Here is a 6,847-nt window from a genome sequence, read left to right on the forward strand (position 1 = left end):
TCATATGTAATTCAGTGAGCTTCAGCTATTGTTGTTATTCCTATTATTCATCAGGACTATTATTTTTTTTTAGGATTAATTTATTCTACAGAGAGGCAGGGGACAGGGGCAGAGGGAGACAGAATCTTAAGCAGACTCCACGCTCAGCATGGAGCTTGACACGAAGCTCCAAATCATGACCCTGATCATGGCTGGAGCTGAGACCAAGAGTCAGACACTCAACCCACTGCACCACCCAGGAGTGTCCATCGCTACTGCTATTGAAAAATCAAAACTCTGAGTCAAACAGACCTAGATTCAAACCAGGTCTATACTTCATTTACCCCCCATAACTTACCTCAGCCTTCTTTCCATCATATGTTCAAAAGAAACGGAATCTACACCTATAGTAAACTGGACAAGAAAAAATATACATACGTATGCACATACACAAGTGTGTGCATATAATACAGGTAAAATCTGAAAAAGCCTAAGGGACTGCATCAGTGACGATGTACCCACGTGGTTATCATAACTATGCGAGATGTCACCACTGGAGGAAGCAGGTCAAGGGTACACGGGATCTGTATTATGTCTTCCAACACATGAATCTCAAAGTACAGTTAAAGCAAGAGGAAGTGGTGGTTAACATGATTGTTATAAGAATGCAAGGGAACAAGGCACGTAGTCCTGTGGTTGGCACAAAAGAGGCATTTGATGAATTTTTAAAAGATTTTATTTATTCATGAGACGGACAGAGAGAGAGAGAGAGAGGCAGAGACATAGGCAGAAAGAGAAGCAGGCTCCATGCAGGCAGCCCAAAGTGGGACTCGATCCCGGGACTCCAGGATTCCACCCTGGGCTGAAGGCTGACGCTTCAGCACTGAGCCACCCAGGCGTCCCTGATAAAAACGTTTTAAAAATTGGGCAGCCCAGGTGGCTCAGCAGTTTAGCACTGCCTTTGGGCCAGGGCTTGATCCTGGAGACCCAGGATCAAGTCCCACTGTGGACTCCCTGCATGGAGCCTGCTTCTCCCTCTGCCTGTGTCTCTGCCTCTCTCTGTCTCTCTCACAAATCAATAAGTAAAACCTTTTACAAATAAAATAGAAAACACATCTAAAAAATCAACTTCTGAAGATAATCGATTTCTTTTTAATTATACGGCCCCGATATTTAAACTATGGCTTTTCAAAATCATCAACAAGGAAAAAATTTTAAAAAGCAACAGATAAGTACTAGGAGATCATGAAAACCAGCCCATCGCAGTCTGCGCCGCACCCACGCCCCGGCAGCGCGTGGTCCGGGAGGCCCCGCCAGCGAGGCACCCAGCCCGGGCGAGGGAGGAGGCCGCCGCGTGCAGCCCGCGACCGTGGCCCCTGCTGCTCGGGGTCCCTGCCCGCGCCCCGCCCGCGGCCCCAGCGGCTCGCACCTTCCTCAGCGCCGACATCCTCGAGCGCTCTGAGTTCAGCAGGCGAAGGGCGACATGCTTTGTGGCCCGTCCGTCCATCCGCACGGCCAGCCGACAATCCGCGGGGCCGCCGCCGCCGCCGCCACGCGCCCCACCGCGCTCCAGCCCCGCACACGCTCGGAGCCCGCCGCCGGCGCCTGCGCACTGGGCGCCCGGAGGCCTGGCGCGCTGGGGGCCGGCCGGCGCGCGGAGGCACCTGGGGAAGGGCCAGGCAAGCGCCGCGCCTCCGCCACCCCGCAGCCGGCGGGCAGTCCCCGCCCCGAATGCCACCTGTGGCGCGGGCTCGGCGGGCGCCCTAGGCGGCCGTTAGCCTGGGGCGCGTGCTGCTCGCTGGACGCAACAAGGTCCCAGCGCCTCTGCGCAGCCGGTGCCAGGGCGAAGCGAAGGTAGCGCGCGTCCCCCCAGGGGCGGTGCCCCGCATCCGGAGGACGGACCCGGCACTAGCTGCCTCGTGCGACGTGGACGGAGGCTCTCGAGCTGTCCAGGGACCGTCTGTCCGCCGCTGGCGCTGCCCTAAACACGAGCCGCTTCCGCCTGGGCCCCTGGGCCCTCGCGGCTGCCCCGCGGGAGCCGGACGCCGCCCCCTCCTCAGGCCCCGCAGCTCCTGCAGCCCGCCCGTCTGCCCGGAACAGTCCGCGCCGCACCCACGCCCCGGGAGGGCAGGGTCCGGGAAGCACCGCCGGCGAGGCACCAGGCCGCCGCGCGCAGCCCACAACCGGTCACCCCTGCAGCTCGGGGTCCCTGCCCGCGCCCCGCCCGCGGCCCCAGCGGCTCGCACCTTCCTCAGCGCCGACATCCTCGAGCGCTCTGAGTTCAGCAGGCGAAGGGCGACATGCTTTGTGGCCCGTCCGTCCATCCGCACGGCCAGCCGACAATCCGCGGAGCCGCCGCCACCGCCGCCGCCGCCGCCGCCGCCGCCACGCGCCCCACCGCGCTCCAGCCCGGCACACGCCCAGAGCCCCCCGCCGGCGCCTGCGCACTGGGCGCCCCGGAGGCCTGGCGCGCTGGGGGCCGCCGGCGCGCGGAGGCCCCTGGGGAAGGGCCAGGCAAGCGCCGCGCCTCCGCCACCCCGCAGCCGGCGGGCAGTCCCCGCCCCGAATGCCACCTGTGGCGCGGGCCCTCTGGGCGCCGGAGGCGGCGGGTAGCCCAGGACAGAAAAGGCTCATCAATCACCTCATCTTTCCTTCTGAATGCAGACTTGGCCTCAGAATGCCCAGCAAGGCTCTTAGAAGCCATAACTGCATATACTCCAGACAATGTTTATTTGTCACTGTTGCTTGCTTTCATCAGTTGTAGGCAAAATTATGAGAGACTGAGAAAGCACAGATTTTATTACTTTTGTCTGCTACCTAAAAGAAGGAATAGAGAACTTGGACCTCAATGTAAGCAAACCTAAAACCGACATATTACTCTTCATTACTTTATCCATATTAGTGGACAGAGTGACCTTCATTTTGGAAACATGAGATCCAAGTTTTCTGTGGAGGAAACCTGAGCTCTCTCAGAAAGATTAAACTTCAGCTCTCGAGTGTGTCTCTTGGGATGTTTCACATCCAAGCTTTGGATGTGACCTGTATTCAAGTCCATTCAAATTCATAAATATTTAATGAATGTCTGCTCTCTGGAAAATGTATTCCCTGGTAGGAATTGGTTATTAACAGATGGAAGAAAGCTAATAGATCCTCCATGGAAACTGTATTCAGAGATGACATCTCATAATATCACAAACTCTTAGAAAGGATTGCTTAAGGGGCTAATAGAAACCTTATCTTTCAGACGTGACCAATCCAAAATTCCTAATAACAGGTAAATCTATTCTAAAATTTGTTTTTGAAATTTCTTTGAGAAAAAAATATGTTGCTAAGCAAATTTGCAATATACGTGCAAATGTAACAGCAGTTTTAACCTAGGTAAGAGAATAATTTCCAGGGACTCCAGCAACATTTATTAAGTAGTGACAATAAAGGTCAACAACTTGACAACAAGTCTTATCTGTCCAATAAAGCCAGTCTTTTTTTTTTTTTTTAGATTTTATTTATTTATTCATGAGGGATACACACAGAAAGAGAGAGAGAGAGGCAGAGACACAGGCAGAGGGAGAAGCAGGCTCCATGCAGGGAGCCCGATGTGAGACTCGATCCCAGGTCTCCAGGACCATGCCCTGGGCTGAAGGCGCCACCAAACCATTGGGCCACCGTGGCTGCCCCATTAAAGCCAGTCTAGCAGGATCTCCATTTTGGCAAAATAATAAGCAATTGATTCAAAATAATTAGTAGCTTAAGAACATCAAAAATTTTGGATTTTTTTTTAATTCATTGTTCAGATTTTCTCCTAATGCACCTTGCTTCTTCTGCCTGTGACTTTGGATTGGTCAAATGTTATCTGTACAAAAGAAATTCTTGGACATATATTGAGTCTTTCGGTTGCAAGATCACTAAGAACTTTCTGCAATAGGAAATCTTCAATTAAATGACCAAAAGGATTCAACAGCGCAAAATGAAATCCTGTTCTGCCATCTAGAGGACACATACTGACTGCCTAGGAAATATCTTAAATCTTTTTTTTAACTTCTTATTTATTTATGATAGGCACACAGTGAGAGAGAGAGAGGCAGAGACACAGGCAGAGGGAGAAGCAGGCTCCATGCACCGGGAGCCCGATGTGGGATTCGATCCCGGGTCTCCAGGACCGCGCCCTGGGCCAAAGGCAGGCGCCAAACCGCTGCGCCACCCAGGGATCCCGAAATATCTTAAATCTTAATGGCCCCTGAAGTATAAAATATACAGATATTGTTTAAAAGAAGGCAGGGAGGGGGGACTGTGAAAGAGATTTTTTGTTTGTTTGTTTTATGAATCTATCAGATTTCACCACACACACACAAAAAAATAATTTATTTTTAAAAACATCTTTTAAAAACTGTGCATTAGGCATGTATCAAGCTGAGATTTACCCCTTGCCAAGTTTGCTAGGCTCAAGCCTACCTTGGATATATCTCCTAAGAACACTGTCCTGGCCAGTTATTGTTGATGCTTCAGCTTAAACTGAAGTTTCTTTTATGATGGTTTCCACTGAATTTTCAGTCCCACATTTTAAGATTTTCTAAACTACCTTAATATATATATATATACTATAAATATACTATATATAAATATATATTACCTTAATATATATATTCCATGCTAAGCAATACTATACATTGCAATGTGGCATTTTACAAGTACAAAGTATTTGCTTTTCGGAGTATACTACAACCTAATACATACTTCTTGAAGAAAAAAAAATCAGGAAACAGATGGCCATCCATATAATCAAAGAGCTTCATAACTAAAGGGGAAAGTAAAGATCATCTTCAATCTCTTCATCTTCAATGGAAGAAACTGAAGTCAATAAACATTCTATACTCTGTTCAATGTCACATATTGGTTATTGGTGCTTTCAATATCACCCACATTGCCCAATGTAAGTCCATTTTTTTTCCCAGGTCATTTATCCATTCATTCAACAGGTATTTAACACAAGCCTCCTATGGGCTAAGCATTGCGATGGGCACTAAAGGGGAAATGCAACATGAAAGAGACACAGTCCCTGCTCCCTAAGAGCTCATAGTCTGCTGGGCATGAAGCATTCATCAGTCACATAGAATTATAAAAATATAAGGGACTAACTAAGAAAGAGTTTAATAGCAGCAGGACTTAGTCTAGTCAAGAGGTCAGGTATGACTTCTCTAAAGAAGTTATTTTTAAACAGAGATCCAGAGGATGAGCAAAGCAGAAAGAAAAAGCATTCCCAGCACTGCCAAAGGCCTTGGATGGGAGAAGGCATGATGCTCTTGCGGAACTAAAAGATTAATGGGAAACGAGTATGGCTGAGCCTGCAGAGGCTGCCTGGGGTCTGTCTAATCATCTGGAGACAGATGACAGACAATTAGCAAGCTATGAAGAGTTTCAAAAGAGAGAATCAATCATATTTGTGCTTTTGAAAGATTGCTCTGGATCCAGGCAGTGACAGAGAGAAACGAGCCAAGAATGGGCTGGGCAGAAGACCAATTAAGAAGCCACATGTGACGACAACTTGTTGTACAGCGGTGTCATGGCAAAAGACAAGTCCCACAAGATTGTGGTCTGTGTCAGCCATGTCTCCTGGTGTTGGGCGGTACACTGCCAACACTGCCATACTTCAGTCCTGGATGGTGATAGAGACTTTGTGCCCACCATCCCCAAAATTCATATGCAATGGTATGAGGAGGTGTGTTCCTTGGGAGGTCATGAAGGTGGAGCTCTCAGGGATGGGAACTGTGCCCAGTAGGAACACCAGAGAGCTCCTGCACCCTTTCTACCATGTGAAGACACAGTGAGAATATGCCATCTGTGAACAGGAAGCAGGTCTTCAACAGACACCGAATCTGCTGGGGCCTGGTCTTAGACTTCCCTGCATCTAGAACTGTGACAAATAAATGTTTGTGGTTCAGGTGACTCAGTCTCTAGCTATTTTTTTATAGCAGCCTGAACGGACTAAGTCTCTGGCTAGTCTCTGCTATTTTTTTTATAGCAGCCTGAATGGACTAAGACACATAGGAACTTAGTCATCAACCAAGAGGGGGCTCTGTGTTGCTGTCAAAAAGACCTTTAGTTGTGTAGCTTGTACAACCAGACAATTGGGCCATTTACTAAGATGAAAAATCTGCAAAAAGATATCCTCTGGGACATCTGTACTATAATGGTGGATACATGACATTATGCATTTGCCAAAACCCACAGAACTGTGTGACACAAAGAGTGAGACGTAATGTAAACTACAGATTTAATTTAATAATAATGTATTGGCATTGGTTACTGAACTGTAACAAATGTACCACACCAGTGCGAAGCGTATAGGGAAAATTATGGGAAGTACGGAGACGGAGTATATGAGGATTTTCTACGTTTGACAGAATTTTTCTCTAAATCTGAATCCACTTTCAAAAATCAAGTTGATTAATTTTTTAAAAATGTTCTTGGGAAAAATTAAGGTAGCCCTCTAACTGGTCATAAATAAGAAAGCAAAAGTTATTTTCTGTGGAACAAGGTTGAGAAAAGGACAGGTCTTAAAAAAACAACAAGTTTTATTAAAAAATTCATGAGAGGGATCCCTGGGTGGTGCAGCGGTTTGGCGCCTGCCTTTGGCCCAGGGCGCTATCCCGGAGACCCGGGATCGAATCCCACATCGGGTTCCCGGTGCATGGAGCCTGCTTCTCCCTCTGCCTGTGTCTCTGCCTCTCTCTCTCTCTCTGTGACTATCATAAATAAATAAAAATTAAAAAAAAAAATTCATGAGGGACGCTTGGGTGGCTCAGTTGTTGAGTGTCTGCCTTTGGCTCAGGTCATGATCCCAGGGTCCTGGGATAGAGTCCCGCATCGGGCT

General features: G+C 48.5%; 1 protein-coding gene across 1 annotated transcript in view; it reads right to left on the reverse strand.

Moving 5' to 3' along the window:
- Window positions 1-1,539, reverse strand: part of LOC144313770 (uncharacterized) — a 55,533-nt gene extending 53,994 nt beyond the window's left edge. The window contains exon 1 of the mRNA XM_077897014.1: window positions 1,409-1,539. The gene's annotated coding sequence lies outside the window, so the exon portion shown is untranslated. The remainder of the gene's footprint in view (window positions 1-1,408) is intronic.
- Window positions 1,540-6,847: the final 5,308 nt, after the last annotated feature.

Source organism: Canis aureus, chromosome 5 (genome assembly GCF_053574225.1).
Source record: "Canis aureus isolate CA01 chromosome 5, VMU_Caureus_v.1.0, whole genome shotgun sequence".
In the NCBI taxonomy this organism is placed as follows: Eukaryota; Metazoa; Chordata; class Mammalia; order Carnivora; family Canidae; genus Canis; species Canis aureus.